Genomic DNA, 18,213 nt, shown 5'->3' with positions numbered 1-18,213 from the left:
AAAGAAAGAAAGAAAGAAAGAAAGAAAGAAAGAAAGAAAGAAAGAAAGAAAGAAAGAAAGAAAGAAACAAGGACATCAGGTTGAACTGCTGGGGGGAAGAGATTTGGAAATCACTGACCTACAGTGACTAACACTGAACTAATCATGCTGCCTCCCAGGCCCCTGCCAGCCCCTTCTTGCTACTCTGTAGTCTTCAGCCCAATACATCTCTGGAAGGCACTTGAGCAGACTTAATAATGCCTTGTTGTTGGGGCAAGTACATTACTCAAAATGTTCTGCTTTGAGAAAAAGAAAAAAAATCCAACATTTCTTCCCACTGATTCTAGTTCACGTGCTTGGCCATATTGTCATACCAGATGCATTTCATTTTCTGCAACACAGTTGGGAAAGATGCTTTCTCAATTTGTGTGCCTATCAAAAATATGCCAATTTTATGTATTCTGTCTTGATGAGTTACTAAAATTATGTTTTGCTGGAATCAGGAAGCCAGTATTTTAAGATAAAGAGTGAAGAATGAATATGTCCCATTTTTTAGAGTCTTAACAAAGTGTGAAGTTTATGAATGTTAAACTTTTATTGTTTTTTTCTTTTAAATTCATGTTGTTAAAATTGCTTCCATAGAGAAGCAAAAAAATTTTTGTAAAAAATGTGGCTACATTATTCAGGGTATGATAGAAATATTACAAAACATAGTAAGAGGAATATTTGTTCATTGGGATAAAATTCCTAAAATATATATGTAAGCTACAACAAAAAGTAGAAAAATATTTTCTAAGATGAAGTGTACACGTGAAGTGCCACTTGGTTCATTAATTATTTGACCTTGTAGAGAAAGCTTATGTTCTCAAAAACGAGTTAAAAATGTGATGTGGGTTAATTTTTGCTATCTATTTTCCGGGTGTCTTTAATATTACTCCAAAGAACATAACTTAATCTTGGGGAAGACACAGATTTAATTTAAGGAAATGTAATTCCTAACGTGAATGACTTAAAATCACCAAAACACGAATACTCTCAAAAACAAGCCCTACAGGCAATGTTAATAACTTTTTCAAAGGTTTTTTAAAGTGAGAGAGGAAGGTTGAGATGTTAGGACATTTTGGAACAGAGCATGAAGTTTGATGTGTGATAGCATTCTAAAAAATACTGGGATCCTCATCTTATTGCAGAGGAAGAGAGTCAACAGTGACAGGTTTACTTTGGAGTGGAATTATTTTTCCTATGACTTTTATGTTCTATACTGTATATCTGGAAGATTTGAGTACAGCTATGAATCTTGTATATATGGAAATGTTATCAAGTAAATATTATGGGAGCTCAATAAACCCTAGCAATGGCTAGTATATGATAGTATAACAGTATATTAAATTTTGCCACTGCTACCATTACAAGTATGTAGGTGGCTGGAAAAAAAAATGAACAGGGAACTTTGCTCATCCTTCTTATTTAAGATGTAAATTATTTTACTTGCTTGGATGGCAAAAAGTAGCCTCAGATTAACCAAGGCGGTCCTGGCGACATCACAATTTCACAGAGTAATGAAAAAAAATCTTATATTCCTTTTGGCAAGGGTGTGCACATTATTCTGGAAAAGTGAAATAAATACTTAGAGCGACAAAATAAGATTGATAGATTTATAAAGACAATAGGACACTCTCCCTTTTTCTCTTTTGCCCCATCATTTGGAAATAAGGGATGATTTCACAAAATTAAAGGCTAATAATATATGTTTTATAACTCGGAAATATGTAGTGTGGTTTCTTGGCTCATGATGGTTGTCAAAATGTTTGTTAACTCTAGATTGACAAAGAGTAAATAATATGTCTAGATAATACTGTAAGCATTGATGAAGTCTGCATATTCCAAAGTTAGGATCATGTATTTTTTTCTGTTAATTCATAGCTATTTGCAGTATCATAGTTGTATGTTTTAGAAAAACAGAAATGACGTTTTTGAAATCTGGAGCTTTTTGGTTTAACTTCTTTTTTTCTTTTCCCCTGGAAAACTTACTAAACATGATATATTTTCTTGCCTCCATAAACCAAGGGTCTTAAATAAAGCCTTCTCTTTAGTCCTGTAACTGAGGGTTATTGTTTGAATATTGGGTATTTTTGTTTGTTTGTTTCTTTAATGCGAATGAAGTAAATATTGTGCTAGAACTTGCTTTAGATAAACTTGTTTTTCTTAAAATTATGGTATAAAGCATATCTACTTAAGACAACATTTCTTTCTATAAAGCTAATTATTGAAAGGTGTGAGGCATCCTCACATGTCATTTTTTTCTGTGGCTAAATAATCTCTACTGTTTTTAATTGGTGATTTTTGACTTGTTTGAACTGTCACCAATCATACATTTTTTTCCCCTGCAAGATTAACTTTATGTGTCATTTTGCCTTCTTTGTCACTGTCAACCATTTCTTCCAACTTACATTGCTTTTTATAAAAGCAATTTATAAAATTTTATAAAAGCACTTTATGGAAAGTGATTACTATCCCTCAACAACTGAAGATTTTATGTGAATGGTTTCCCTCTCCAATGTGGACCAGTTTCTTACAGGAGAATTTTTTTTTTTTTTCAGCAGAATATCAGGCCACAATTTTCCTCATGTCTCCAAATATTTGTATTTAACATTAATCTGAATGCAAGCAATGCAAAAAAACCCATATTTTCCACGTAATGAGATTTCAAAGTCCTGTATGCTGCCTTCTTGAGAGAACGATATTCCTGTGAAGTCTCTTGAGATATTTTATGCCAGCCTGATTTCTCATCCTTTTGGGAAGACTCACAACACATGATAGACAAATGGACCTCTGGATGTGTTGGGATCAATATGTCCTCCTAATCCTGCAGGTTTTATTCAGTGAGCTCACCCTACCTTGCTTCAGCCTGAGCTCCCTTCATCGGCACTGCTAGAGTAGAATTTGGCAAGCCTCAGTACAATCGACCTGTCTAATCAGCATTGGAGAGGGAAGACTACTCAATAAGTGGTTGCTGAGTGAATGAAGGGATGAATGGATGGGCCAGAGCTATTCAGAATTCTCTGGAAAAGTTTCAAAAGCACTTTTAGTTATATAATGATGTTCCTCCCGTCTTGTTTCCAGGTCCTTTTAAGTCTGGCAGATCTGTTTGACCTTCTCCTCTCCCCTAGCTTGTGGCTGGGCTTTTCTCAGCCTGCACTTTAATTCTTGTTCGTGTCTGTGGGTGTGAGGAGAGGACAGAACACCTACTAACTGGCCACCATATTGTATTCATGTGGAGAATGGAGGAGTGATTTCTGCTTCTGAGGTCTGTGGCTCAAGGATTCATTTCTAGGTGCCAGTCTCTGACTATGGGTATCCTTTTTTGGCACCCAATCTCTTTTCCTGACCTCTGATGTTGCACTCCCACATCTGGATTTCCAACACTTTGCTGACATAGTCTCACTCACTTATGATTCTCTAAGTCTTGATCTCTGCTTGGATCTCAGCTCAAGAGAATTTGCTGCCTGCATCACTGCCACTTCTCCTCAAACCCATCCCCTTGAACTGGATTAAAATCCCAGCCTGGACCAAGAGTCCTGTCCTCACTAGCCTGGTCCACTCTGTTGCCTCTTGAATGCCAAGTGTGTGAACTCTGGGTCAGACTTTTGGTCAATTGCTTTTCACAGTGACCACATGTTTAATGCTAAGCCTATTTATGAAAGATTAAAGCCTCCCTCCAGAAAATCTGCGTTGCCAGTTAACTGCATTTGCCTATAAAGGGTGTCTTTATACCCGGAGTGCTAGACTACAGCTGATCTTTTTGGGGAGCACTGTTCATTGTCTCTGTGATCCTGCTTTTTTCCCCTCCTGACTTGAAGTCCTCACCATACCTGCTCTTTAATGTCATCACCCTTTTCCTCAGTCCTGCCTGCTTTCTTCTTTCCCCTTAAAATTCTCTCTCCCTCTTTCTACTTGCAAGATGATTTTCATAGTGAATCATTAAGCATCTGGAGTCTGCTGGCTCAGATGGAGCCACTAGCCACACTTGGCTCTTGAATGTTGGAAATATGGCAAATTCGATTTGAGATGTGCTATGGGTGTTAGAGGCACACTGGGTTGTGAAGGCTTAGCACAGAGAAAAGAAGGTAAAATATCTCATTAATTTTTTATGGTGCTTGTACATCAAAATAATATTTTGGATATGTTGAATTAAATGGAATATATTATTAAAGTTAATTTTTACCTGTTCCTTTCCATTTTCTAAAAAAAATGACTACCAGAATATTTAAAAATATGTATGCGGCTCACATTTTTATTTCTAGTGGATAGCACCGATCTAGAACAGGGATTCAAACTTCACTGCACACGGGGACCATCAGAGAAAAAAACATGAGCAGAGAGGGTTTGGTGGGGTCCATGGTGAACCAGAGAGCTCCTGTCCCATTGAAGGGAGGCTGCTTTTCAGCTTCAGCGGGTTATTGTCATGTAGTAAAAGAAGCATTGTTGCCAGAATTTCTGGATTCTTTGAAACAAGCCAGAAACCTGGATTTTCATGTGAAATCTTCAGGTTCTTGAATTTTTGGCAAATTATTTGAAAAAAAATTTTTTAAGCTATAGTCCAAATAAAATATATTTTTATGCTGAATTTAATGACCAGTTTGAACTTCTGGCTCAGAGAGCTCAGGTCTGATTTCTCCTCTCCATTCCACTCCCAGTGCCAGGCATTTGTTATCTGGGATATAAGAGGTGTCAAAACATTTTACAAAACAATGGAATCAGGAGTGATGAGATTAAAGCCAGAAGGCAGTGGGCTGAGGGGTGTGAGAAAGAGAAGCCCCAGACAGGGAAAGAAGCCAAGCAGTTTGGCTCTTTAGGGGATAAAAGAAAGTGGTAGTAGGAGAGTAGAAACCCTGTTGGGATGGGATCTTTGGAAGCTTTTTGGTTTTTAATGGGTCTCACCTGAGTGGGTTGATCAGTAAGAGCCTACGAGGAGGGAGCGGTTTAATGAGAACAGAGGGATAAATGAAGGGGTGAGGTACCTCAGGGCATGGGTCCGACTGAGCCCCAGAATCCAGGGGAAATGGTAGCCTCAGCCTGAAGAAGGGTTCCTCTTCCATTGCAAATGGAAGGAGACACTGTGGACGTAGATGTAGGTAAGTAGTAGGTTTGGTGTTAGCAATTCAGTGTCCCCCCCCCTACCCACCCATGGCTTCTGCCTTATACTGGAGTGTGGTTAGGATTTGGTCATAGGGAGATGGTGGTGGTGGCGGCAAGGCTGGGCGGGGTGGGGGCTGGGGGGCGGATACTGCTATGGTCACGGAGACAGGTAAGTGTGCTGTGTATTCAAAACATGGGAGTCAGTGGTGGGACTGAGGCCTGGGGTTCAGGAAGGAAGGTATGGGAAGTAGAGATGAAGATGAAGCTGTGGCCAGACTGTGGGGGCTGAGCAGGGCATCGGGGCCGCTGTAGGGAACCCTGGAGGCACCTGAGCAGGGGAGAGAGGGCCAAGTGAGCATCAGAAGGGCATAGTTAGTAGCAGAGGCCAAGAGTCCTAGGGAGAGCCTGAACCTGGGCAGTGACCTGACCTTGGCGATGGGAGGAGAGAAAGATTGGAAAGACCAGGGATTTGGCTGAACCTTCAAGGAAAGGGAGAGTGGAAGGAAGTAATCGCACCATGTTTTCCCTTTTACTTATGTCTTCGGTTTTTCTTGGTTCTGTTAAAAAAGAAAATATGCTTTTTTTTGGTAAGATTTTATTTATTTATTTGACAGAGAGATCACAAGCAGGCAGAGAGGCAGGCAGAGAGAGGAGGAAGCAGGCTCCCCGCTGAGCAGAGAGCCCGATGCAGGGCTCGATCCCAGGACTCTGAGATCATGACCTGAGCCGAAGGCAGCGGCTTAACCCACTGAGCCACCCAGGCGCCCCAAAAATGCTTTTTTATTAAAGTATTTTTCTGGGGAGGGTAGAGGGAAAGTTGAGTTTTGAATTTGCATTTACTGCTGAGGGTGTCAGACTCCTGAGAACCACATTGTCACTTGTTTACCGGAATAGCCCATATTCTTTATAGTTATTTTGAATTCATCCTGAATAAAACAGTTTTCCTTTTCTCCTGCAGCATTAAGCACTGAAAGTAGCGTTAATGGAGTAAGAGAAAGGGTAAACGTGTGTTAAACAAAATCAGGTAAAACAAGAAAACCTCCCACGTGACTCTGTTTCATAGATTCTTACACACCTGATGTCAGAGTGGCTAAATATTTGGGGAATCCTTAGAATGGAAAGTTTTAGAATCTATGGCCTCTATTGAAAATTTTCATTCTTGAGGAGTTTTGTGCTTCAAACATATTAAAATATGCTTTCTTTCTCAGACGAAAGATCGATCTGTGCGTGGCAAATGATCAATTTCTGAAAATGACAAATAGATATCTTCCCAAAATAGAAACCGTATTCTATCCAGACCCCTAAGCCATATCTGACTCCCGTTCTTTTGTTGAGGTGTAAAATAGCTTTTCATAACAGAAAAATTCAACATTTCTATAGTTGCTTTTAAATAGTATTTTCATAACACCAAATTAGAAGTCTGTTTTCCTAAAGTATCTTTTGAGATTAGAATAGATTTTGGAGAGAAGCGCTTTGTCACTACAGAGCAGTTGCCAAGCCTCCTGTTCCCTAGAGGTGGGAAACCCTGACTCAGCATGTCGTGCCCCCCCCCCCCCATTGAGAGCAGGCACAACTGCACTTTCCCCTCCTTTCTTTGCTTCCCTCTGCTTTTAGATAGAAGCTGGGTCTGAGGGACCTGGAGGGCATCCAGCTGTGACTGTGACTGGCGTTGCATATATGCCAATTCAACACCATAGTTTCAAGTAAAAAAGTAAAAAAAAAGCATTTACCTAACCAGTTTGGTTGTCACCCTTCAGTCCTTTCCCCTCTCTGTTTGGCCCCCAAGGCCTCATTGCATTCATTTACTCCAGACCTAGCTGGTGTTTTTGTGACTCTCTGGCCTGCTCTGTGGGGATCTGGGGAGTGAGACAGGGGACTGGGCAGACATGGAGGGAAGCCTGCATTTTCCAGTTTCCCAGGCCCCATGCCCTCTGCCTCTTGTCAAGGAAGATGGAGCTTTAAGTGGTCTTATATTTATTCCTTTCTGCTTGACGTTTTCACTTTCTTTGACTTGATCCCCCTCGCCCCCCGCTTTTGGGATATGCCAGAACAGGAGGAAGAAGTATGTGGAACTTACTATGAGGGGATTTTTGTGTATTTTGGATTATCAACCATGGTTAGGCTGTTTACCTCTCACAGGACTCTCTGGGTGGGATATTATGTGGGTCTTGGCTCTTCATTCTCTGACCTGCTGTTCTCTTCCTTTCACTATTTTACTTCTCTTTCCTTCTAGGAACATGGGCAGGAAAATAAAAGAGGAAAGTCAGGCACTTTTTTTCATTAGAAGCTTTTGTAATTTTTTTCCATAGTGGAGTTTAAATAATTAGCTCCCATGATGTTTTGACATTTTGTACTGCTTTGACACATGTGTACACACTTACACACCCAAACACAATTATGCCTTTACCAGGTATGCTGTATACATATACTTATTCTTTTACATACATACTATTTTCCCCTGGAGTCAAAGATGACCACAACTCCAATACTTTTCCTACTTCCTTATTTTATTTTATTACTGTTGTTTTGTTTTTGTTTTTATTTTTATTTTAACTACTTAAAATAAAAACTCCTCGTCCAACATGGGGCTTGAACTGACGACCCTGAGATTAAGAATCACATGCTCTACTGACTGAGCCCTCCAAGCACCCCAATATTCTTCCACTTCCAAACGTAATGTGGTAATACTAAATTTCAATGATAACATTGTCTTTACAATAACTGGTTTAAGTCTATGTAGTCTGAGTAGTTGTATAAAAACCAGCTCAGCCAAAGAGAGAAGGGAAAAAACCAATCAATAGACCATTTTGATGATTTACTATGGGGTGTGTTCTGTAAAGGAAATGAGTAGTCTTACTTTGAATTTGAACTAATGTATAAGGAATGTCTTTTCTTAGCAGAATGGTTTTTCTTTCCTAAGTAGCTATCTTATTTACAGCCACCACAGAAAAGATTCATTTCCTTAAGCTTTTGAAACCTAGAAGTCACAATAACCAATATCTACCATTAGCATTTTCAAGCCTGGCCCGATTTTGCCCTCACAAAGAGATCCTTACAGTTAAAAATAGGGAGGTGTTTGGGTGAACTTCTTTATTGATATAGTTCATGTTGTAATTAGAGAAAAAGGGATACTTTTAGGATTGTTAAGATGTATTCTCAGCCAAGGGTACTCCTGATACTGATGAGGAGCTCATTTTGTGAAATCACCTCAAAAGACGAGTCAGAGAATAACTGAGTTAAATCCAATGTGAGTTTTCAGTAGCTACACAAATTTTGTATGTATTTGGTGCTAAGAATTTCTCATGCAAATTAGTTTTCTTAAGTAAGCCCATGAAGTTCTTTCTAGTGGTAGGGCTTGGCTTTATGACCCTGCATTTGAATTAACGTTTGTAAAATCGCAGTACGTGGTCCGTCTGCTGAAGTTAGGTCACATGAGGTAGGACATGATGAGTGTGGTCTTCTCCTGCCCACCAGGGCTGGGCTCTCTTTGTAATTGTACCCTCTCACTTCTGACGTGTGGATCACCAACCAAGGGCCTCTCACACTGGTGCCATTTTAAAATGACACTTTATACCTACTATTAAAAATCCCCATGTTTATAAAAAATAAAAATAAAAATAAATAAAAATAAATTAAAAAAAAACTCACTCAGAGGGGCACCTAGGTGGCTCAGTTGTTGAGCGTCTGCCTTTGGCTCAGGTCATGGTTCCAAGGTCCTGGGATCGAGCCCCGCATCGAGCCCCACATCGGGCTCCCCGCTCTGCGGCAAGCCTGTTTCTCCCTCTCCCACTCCCCCTGCTTGTATTCCCTCTCTTGCTGTGTCTCTCTCTATCAAATAAATAAAAAAATCTTTAAAAAGAAAAAAAAATCCCTAAAACTACAGAATACTTATGATGTATTGGCACTATTCTGGGTGCTTTGTTTGTATTAGTTCATTTGTCGACTACAGTATTTTCTGAAGTACGTTTATTATCTTTTGCATTTTCCAGGTGAGGAGACTAAGCTATAGGAGATTAAGGGACTGCTCCAAAGTCACACTTTAGTATAATTTGGATCCTACAAAGGAAGGCTGTCTGAAGGAGGTTGTGCCCGAGGAGCCCAACCCAGGGAAACAGAACTGCAGGGAGAAGTTCGAACAAAGTTTTAAAGCCTTGTCTTTTTCCCCATCTCAGTAGTAACATTACAGCTCTTCCACCATCTCCTTCCTATCTTTCTTATTGGAAGGTTGTCTCATAACAAGTAAGTTTAATAAAGACAGACTTAATGTAACAGAAGATTTTGAGGTCACGTAGACTCCTAGCTCTCCCACTTACTTTTTACTGGTACTAAGTCCTCTTAGCTCTCTTTGACAGCTAGATAAAGATCTTGCTGGCATCTTTTAAATGTTAGTCTTATTTAAAAAAAAATTCTTCTGCATCAGGTATCCTGCGAGATCATCACTATTTCTGTTATTGATATTCTTATTAGGAATGCTTTATAAGTTATAAGACCCTTATAATGATATAGCATCTATGTTTGACAAGCTCCCCTGGCTTCTCTCATTAAGGCTTTCCTGTTCTGTGAAAGGCACGGTATTAGGGAAAGGATATGACATGAAATAGATATATTTGCTAGGCATTCTTTACATGGTATCTCAAATAATCATTATAGATTATGTACATTATCTCACTCCAAACCTCACAGCAGTTTTGACAGAGAGGTATTATCAGTGCATTTTATACCTGGGAAATGTTTAGAGAGGCTAACTTGTATGCAGTCCAGCTTCTGTCCTTAGCTAGTGAATGGCAGAGCTTGGGTAACCGATGTCTGATTTGTGCCAGGCCATAGTTTCCAGAAACCCCCACTCTGCTTGTTAGCAAGGCCACATCTGTACACCCGTGATGGGTGTGTGACTGCTACCCAAACCATTGATTTGTGGTTGATTCTGGCAATCTGGCATTCCTCTAACACCAGTCTTACCAAAGGGTCCGAGTCTCCAGTTTGTTTTGGAGATACAACTGGAAGAATGTGCCATTATTTTTTGGAGAAAATGTCCAGAAATATAGAGTGAGTGTGAATGGGTCAGTTTGTTTCTTGGCACGCTCAGCGAATATTTTTCAGATCCTGAAATTTTTCAGATCATTCTTGGTGAATCTTTTTCAGATCATTCTTGTTGTGAATTCTGTACATGTATCTGAACTTCCAGTCATATTGTTAAATGCCTGTGAAAAATAAAGCTATGCATTCTGCAGTTAGTCTAGGTGTCAGGATCTCGGGACAGGAAAACACCTTGTTTTCTAAGCAACTAGTTGTTGGTGACTATGCCTGGTTGGGGTATATTCCTTTAGCAAGGAGAAAGGCAAGATATAATATCTTCTGAATCTAGCACGACTTCTAATGTTTCTTGGTAACAGTAATAACAGCACTAAAATCTTTGTCATGAGTGCTTGGCAGTCATTACTTCTAGTCTTTGAGACAACTGTAAAAGGGGCCAGAATTCTTAGCCTCATTTTATGGATGAATCAGTGGAGGCTCAGAAAGGGTGAGGAAATTGCTCAGAAAGGGCGGTAAGTGGCAGAGCTGGGATTTTTGTACCTAAGTATGTGGCTGGCTCCAAAACTCTTGAGTCTAACTGCCATGGTGCATCACTCTCCCCACACTAAAGCTGCTACATCGGCTCATGAGCTCAGACTTTTCTAGAAGTCTTGGAGTGGTGAAAAGATTTGGTTCAATGTTCTCTATAATGAACCAGCCCCAGATATACCTATGTAGCTGGAAGATCTCCTTCTGCTATAGTACTAACAATTTTGGTAATATATCTCTCTTCCTTTCTCTCTCCCTTCCTCACATATTTATGAAATATCTACCCTACAGTAGACATGGTTTCTTGTAAATACCTTGCTAGAGAAGACATATCAGTTCCTGCTCTTGGAGAGTTTATGATCTAGTAGGAGAAATTTCCATTACAGTTTTAAAAATATCACAAGTCACACTCTATTATAATTGTAATAATGGATTCAGAGGAGTACAGAGAAATACAGATAGCCAGTTCTAAGTGGTCCCAACCTGAGCTTGCAGGAAGGGGAGGGGCAGGGAAGGCTTTCCTGAAGAAGGGATCTTTAGGATGAGAGGCAAAGAATGAACAGGATTTGACCAGATTTGGGGGAACAGAAGGAAGGAAAGGATGTAGCAAATAGTTCTGGGCACAGGACACTACAGCAGGCACTTAGAGAAGTTTTGCCTGCACAGCTGGAATTTGGTAAGAAGGCAAGTATGGGGGCTCAGTGTGGAATGGTTGGCTGGGGCCAGGTTACGCAGGACCTTGTGGGCCATGGGGAGTTGTGGACTTTCACAAGTTCTAGAGCCGTCATGAGAGCTCCGATGCTCTTCCATGAAGAGGAGAACCATTTGCAGGAAGTTCATGACTTTGGTCTGGGAATAGCTGTTCTTTACTGCTCCCTGTGGAGCCACACTATGCTCACAGACGTGCTTCATAAGGAGGTAACAATGTTGGTAGGGGCTGCTTCCCTCTCCCAAGATGTTGTATTTTAAAAATGTCTGTAAGAAACAGAAATATGAAAGATGAAAATATCTTTCCCCCTGGAAAAACAGGCCATTTCATTCTTCCTATTGCCTTTTTATTGCACACTATTGGAAGGTAAATGAAGGCAGGAAATGCAATCTAACCTCCCTTTGTCAGTACTCAGGGGAGAGATTCTCAGAGAAAGCACATTTCCGAGGCTAAGTAGAGATGAAAATGAGATAAAGCCTGGTGATTTAGATGTTACAGCTGTAAATTATGGAAGACATACATTTTGTGAGCTTCCAGTTTCTTTCCTGAAGTTAGGATGGGGAAAAGAAATGAAGAACCTTGGGAAGGGATTCTGTAAAGAGGTATACAATATACATTTAAATCTGTATATTTTGTTAACGTAATCTTGGTTAATTAGGAAGACTGCTTGTTGAACAGATCTGAGGTGTGGTGAGGGAGTTTTAAGTTTTCTATTTTACTATGTATTTTCTTAGATATAAAATCTAAGTTTTATACTTTCATGTACAGCCAATATTCACATTTGTGAAACAGATTGACAGTTGTGCCTAAGCAACAAGGAAAGCTTAAAGGGCATAAAACCTCACCATGATATTTATGATACAGTGTTATAGTAGGAAAAAAAAGGAAATATCAAGACTCCTCAATGAGACTCTAGTCCATCAATCAAACCTAAAGTAGTAGTATTAGCAGCCTATTTGCTACTTTATGAAAGCTCAGGGTATGGATTCTAGCGTTTCTAGCAGATTAGGGCCCAGAAATTATACCAAGACCCACCCAAGTGAGGCCTGCCTATCAAGCTTTGATCTCCCCAGGCAACCACAGTGGTTACCTGCATTCTCTTCATAAAGAAATACAAATGAGGGGCGCCTGGGTGGCTCAGTGGATTAAAGCCTCTGCTTTCAGCTCAGGTCATGATCCCAGGGTCCTGGGATCAAGCCCAGCATTGGGCTCTCTGCTCAGCATGGAGCCTGCTTCCCCCTCTCTCTCTGCTTATCTCTCTGCCTGCTTGTAATCTCTGTCTGTCAAATAAATAAATACAATCTTAAAAAAAAAAAAAAAGAAAGAAATACAAATGGACACAAATCCATCATTGTTGATTCACCTTCAAGCAAGGAAGTCAATGACTTCCAACCCATGGACTCCAAAAACCTCCATTAGTACTCTTGGGTCAAAAGGAAGACTCAGTGATAGCTCTCATGAAGTAAGATGGCCCCATTAGCACTAGAAAAAAAAAAAAATCAAAACTTGAATCTTTAAATTTTCAAATTTTATATTCATTTATCCCAGAAACTTGCAGGGGACATGGATTGGTTCTTAGAAAGAAAGAACTATAGACTGGCTTCCTGGAAAGACAAGCAGATGTGCCCAGAAATAAATAGCCAGTTGTGGCCTGCAGCATTTACTGTGACCAGTATATAATTGGAACCCTAATTTGGTCATAACTGGAATTTATTGTTAATATTGGATTCTGTTTCCTGAAAGTTGATTTCTCTTCCCTTGTATAGAGTTTTCTTTGGGACTGAACCACTGAAAAGAAAGATGTCTTTCCTAGAAAATATGATACGGAATCCTCTTAGTTATCCTCCTCAGGGGTCAATATTTGCTGCCTATGGGCTACACTCACATGTCTCTGTTCTGGCTTCTGTGGACCCATGGCTCTGCCCTCCAGAGATTTGTCCTCTTAGCTGGGGAAATAGTAAATATACATCAAAGATAAATGTCACTGTCAGGTAGTGTGGACACCCCACTGTTAAGTAAATGAAGCCATGGGGACTCCTCTTCACAGGAGATACAGAGGCTCAGTTACCTCATGGAAAGTGCTGTTGGTCTACTAGACTTTTGTCCCCTTAGCTATACTCATTTCTCTCAGTGATCCCTTGGCCGTGTTTTAGAAATAAATGTGCTGGGGCGCCTGGGTGGCTCAGTGGGTTAAAGCCTTTGCCTTCGGCTCAGGTCATGATCTCAGGGTCCTGGGATCGAGCCCCGTGTTGGGCTCTCTGCTCAGCGGGGAGCCTGCTTTCCTTCCTCTCTCTCTGACTGCCTCTCTGCCTACTTGTGATTTATGTCTGTCAAATGAATAAATAAAATCTTTAAAAAAAGAGAAATGTGCTAAAAAAGGTAAAAGCCCACATATGGAGTCATTCTGAAGAAAGAGCTTTGTTTAAGTTAGAAGGCAGCTCTCAAACCTGAGAGGTGGCTAGTTCAGAGGGACGTGGATCTGTGCTGTGAGCTCTGGGCCTTGACAAATGGAATCACCCTTAACTCCCTCTAAAAGAAGCCAGCCATAGACCTAACCTGGAGCTCCCTTCCTGGAAGCCTGAGTCTCTCTTTGGGGCAGCAGCCTGTGAGGAGGAGGGCGGGTGGAGCGAGTGGGGAGTGTGAGCACCTGCTGGAGAACTGAGGCCTGGTTTGCCAGGACCCAGAAGATGTACCTGCTACTGAGGCCGGGCCTGCGGGTTCTGCCAGTTGGGCCAGGCCCAGGAGCACACAGTGGTTCCCATCATAATAACAGGAACATCTGGGGAGACACGGGCAGGAATGCAGGTGTCTAATGAGATGAGTGGAGCCCAGACACAGAGATGTCTTATTCAGGACTCTTTCCTTATGAGCGACAGAAGCTCAATTCTTCCTGATGTGGCTTCAACAGAGAGTATATCGGCTCACCCCTGAAAAGACCCAGAGCAGGCTGGACGCAGAGCTTCAAACTATGCCATCAGCTCTCTCTGTCTCTGCCCTTCCCCTCCTTCTTAAGTTCCCTCAGAACTGCTTGGCTCTGGGCATCTTCCCTCTCGGGTGGTTTCCTCCAGCAGCCCTTGGCACACAGTTTTTTGAAGTGAGTCTCACTGGAATGATTGGGCTCTTACTCTACTCCTTGTGGCCAGGGGATGAGCTGCTTGGCCACATCATAGGTGTACCTTAGTGCCCCACAATGAGGGTAATCCAACCCAAACCATAGGGACTGAAAGTGAGAGAGAAGCAGGTCCTTAAAGGCAAATCGGATTGTTCTGGCCATTTTCTGAGCTAGCATGTGGTCTTTGTCGGCACCCACCATGGCATATGGTGGCCAGAGCCAGAAAACCTAGAAGGTGATGGTGCAGCCCAACAACCTCATCTTCAGATACTTGCAAAACAGTTCTCAGATTCAGGTATGGCATAAGGTACAAGTGACCATGCAGACAGAGGGCTGTGTCATTGGTTTGGATGAGTGCATGAACCTTGAATTAGGTAGAGCAGAAGAGATTCATTCTAAAACAAAGTCAAGAAAACAAGTGGGTCGGATCATGCTAAAAGGAGACGGTATTACCCTGCTCCAAAGTGTCTCCAACTAGATGTGATCAATGAGAAGGCCATGTAGTTTGTTTTTTCAGACATCCATTGTTGGGAGCATTTTTCCAGAACATTTGTTCATTAATTGAATAATTAATTGTTTTGATTGCCTTCATGTTATTATCAGATGACAATACATGCTGTGGGATTGTTTCTATTAGAAAAATATTGCCGTGGGCAAGCAAAAATTGCCCATGTGCTCTTAGGGTTCTGTCAATAATCAGCAGTTGGGAAGATGAATGATCAGGCATCTGAAACGTTGATCTGTGAGCTGCTGGGCCTAGCTCCTGGTGTGGGGCACAGGGCTCTCACCAGCCCTGCTGGAGAAGACTGTTTTTCTTGTGTTTTTAATGTAAAATGAGCATAGTGTATGGAATGGAAAAGTACATCAGATTCCTTTTTTAATGCCCTTCTATACTATTGTAGAGCCATAGTAATGAGATGAGTAATCTTAAAGTCAGCTTTGGTACAAATGATAACACTTGAGTTAACTTCAAGGCTCTCTCATTAATTGAGGCCTAGAATGTTGGAAAAGACCCTATAAATCATACTTTCCATAGGTAGATACTGATGCTTGGGGGATAAATGCACTGAGGAAGTTAAGATACTGTCTTCTCCTTTTACAGGGTCTAGTCACAAGCAGGTCCTCATTCACACCCCACTTAGAAGCAGTTTAATTTTTACAAATATGCTTTGGTAGTATCCATCCATTACTGCCTCAGTTTCTCTGCTGTCCTGACTGTCACACTCTGGAAAAAATTTGCCTTTATAGGATCTCTGGTTTCAGTAGAAAAGAAGAGAAGGAATCATGCAAAAGAAGAATGGCCGGAGCGAGCTGCCCACCTCCGGAGTCAGGATCCTACTGGTTTTGCCACGGTGGAGAGAGGACTGGGCAGACAATCTTCCAGAGATCACTCAAGTGCTAGCCTCTCCAAACCCCACATTTCTTTTCTGTAAAACTGGGCTAATAACATACTTACCCGATGGTGTCCTTTAGAATGAGTTCCTGCCACATGGTAAACACTCAACACACAGTCATTATTCTCCTATATTGCCTGTCCCCCTCCCCGCCTCAGTCACTGTTAGTGGGCTGTTATTCTCCACATTTGACTTAATAGGTATTTTCTTTAGAATTTATACCCTTGTCTTCTGGAGCCTCTTGGGTGTTTTCCTCCAGCAGCCCTTGGCACACAATCTTAAGGACTGATCATTCCTACTTTAGCATGAATGAATTCAGTTAGTCTTTCCTCCTCATTCCTGGATAGAAAAGATTTACATTTTTGATAGATAGATATACATTTCGATGGGGATGGGTGAAGTTGGTGGGAGCCCAATGAATTAGCTCGGTCTGTAGAATTTGGGGCAGTGACCTGGGCCTGAGGGGTTGCTGCTGGACTTAGTTGTTGGCGAGCATGCCACGAGGCTGGAAAATAGTAGAGCTTTGAATGGAGGTGTGCGGAAGGGAGAATGCTATCTGAAGACTTTCTTTGATTCAGAGCTTTGCTACAGAATGAATGGACCTGGCAAAGGAGTGAAGAACTTCCCATGTTCTCCTGTCCCTAGTAATTTCTTGCCCCCAGAACTTGGGCCGGAGCTCCTAGGACTGTATTAGGAGGTCTCATCTGGAAACCAGCTCCATTTGTGATATTGCTTCCCTGGGCCAACAAAGTCAGTAAACAGCTTTCTGGAACCTCACCAGTTCAGGAAATGAGGGGCTGCCTGCACTTTACAGATAATAGTTTTGTGATGATTGGCCTTCCTACACTCGATAATGTTTCTTCACCACAGCCCAAGTGGAGTGTCTCTGAAGGGATCAGCTTTAGTTCCTTCCTTTGCTTAATATATGCCTTGCACATAGCAAATACTCCACAAATGTGAAATCAAATTGAATAATTAATAATTTTCCTATTAATTGAAGAAAATTTTTAATTTTAATTTTTATTTTAATATTTTTAAGATTTTATTAAGAGGGAGAGTGAGTGAGTGAGAGCAAGCACAAGCAAGGTGAAGGACAGAGGAGGAAGTAGACTCCCCACTGAGCAGGGCACTTGATGTGGGACTCCAGATTGTGGCCTGAGCCAAAGGTAGATGCTTAACCGACTGAGCCACTCAGGTGCCCCAAGAAAAACTTTTAATTTTTAAAGCATTAGGAGAATAATTAGGGATAAGTGATATGGTATGACGTAAATGAACTTTATCTTTTAGTTTTCTGATATTTATTGAATAGCTTTGGTCATTTATTAAAAGAATATCTCAAGGAGCTATTTAGCTGCAAGTTTTTAAAAAAACATTTAATACTTCTTTATCAATTTCTTAATATTTAATGCAACAGTGAACTTTTTCAAATAAAACACTGCATTAGTCCAAATTTCTGTTTTTAAAGAAAGGATTTAATTACCATGTTTTAAATTGTCAGATTCAGAACAATTACATAACGTCTGGAAAAAACAAACAGGTGAAATCAACATAAGAAAGTTAAATGCAAACTTTTGTTCACAAAATCGTAAGTTTTCCAGTGACGCTACCTCTCACTCCCCTGAGGATCTCATTGCTACAACTACTACAGGGATTTTATTTTTCAAGGTTAAGTAAAGACAGAAATAATCAATTTCTCAAATACAGATTTAGGATGTGATTCCAAACCTGTCTCTACTCACAGCTTTCCACATAGTCCTCCCTCGGGTTTTTGCCAAGAACTGACTTAGGCATCTTCATCTCAGTGTTGGTCCTTTTATATTATTTACATTTTTATTTTGAGGTGTCATTCCTTTTCACTTCCTAAAAGCGGGTGTAATGCCTAACAATAGTGGTGCTTTGGCTATCCTCCGAAGATATTTGCAGAGTGCCTACCTAGACACTATGCGAGGAGCAGCAATGTAGAGGTGCCCTCTCGCCTACACTGTTTCACGGCAGTCTCTCAGAAGTCTCCTTGATTAAAAAAAAGTGTCCTTGGACTGTGGACTTCATTTTCAAGAATTTGACCATCTTGGGGCACCTGGGTGGCTCAGTCAGTTAAGCGTCTGCCTTGGGCTCAGGTCATGATCCTAGAGTCCTGGGATCCAGTCCTGTGTCTGGCTCTCTGCTCAACAGGGAGGCTGCTTCTCTCTCTCTCGCTCCCCCTGCTTGTGTTCCCTCTCTCAGTGTGTCTCTCTCTGTCAAGTAAATAAATAAAATCTTTAAAAAAAAAAAAAAAAAGAAGAGTTTGGTCCTTTTAAGACCTATGACAAGAGTAAGAT

At 40.9% G+C, this 18,213-nt stretch overlaps 1 protein-coding gene and 1 pseudogene across 1 annotated transcript in view; both read left to right on the top strand.

Moving 5' to 3' along the window:
• The window catches only part of LOC111148337 (multiple C2 and transmembrane domain containing 1), a 525,636-nt gene that overhangs the window by 3,702 nt on the left and 503,721 nt on the right, over window positions 1–18,213 (top strand). The window lies entirely within an intron of this gene.
• On the top strand, window positions 14,701–14,979 carry LOC111148338 (annotated as a pseudogene).

Source organism: Enhydra lutris, unplaced genomic scaffold (assembly GCF_002288905.1).
Source record: "Enhydra lutris kenyoni isolate GAN:26980312 unplaced genomic scaffold, ASM228890v2 scaffoldscaffold19, whole genome shotgun sequence".
Lineage (NCBI taxonomy): Eukaryota > Metazoa > Chordata > Mammalia > Carnivora > Mustelidae > Enhydra > Enhydra lutris.
Note: the sequence above shows the minus strand (reverse complement) of the source record. Positions and strands in the feature narration are given on the sequence as shown.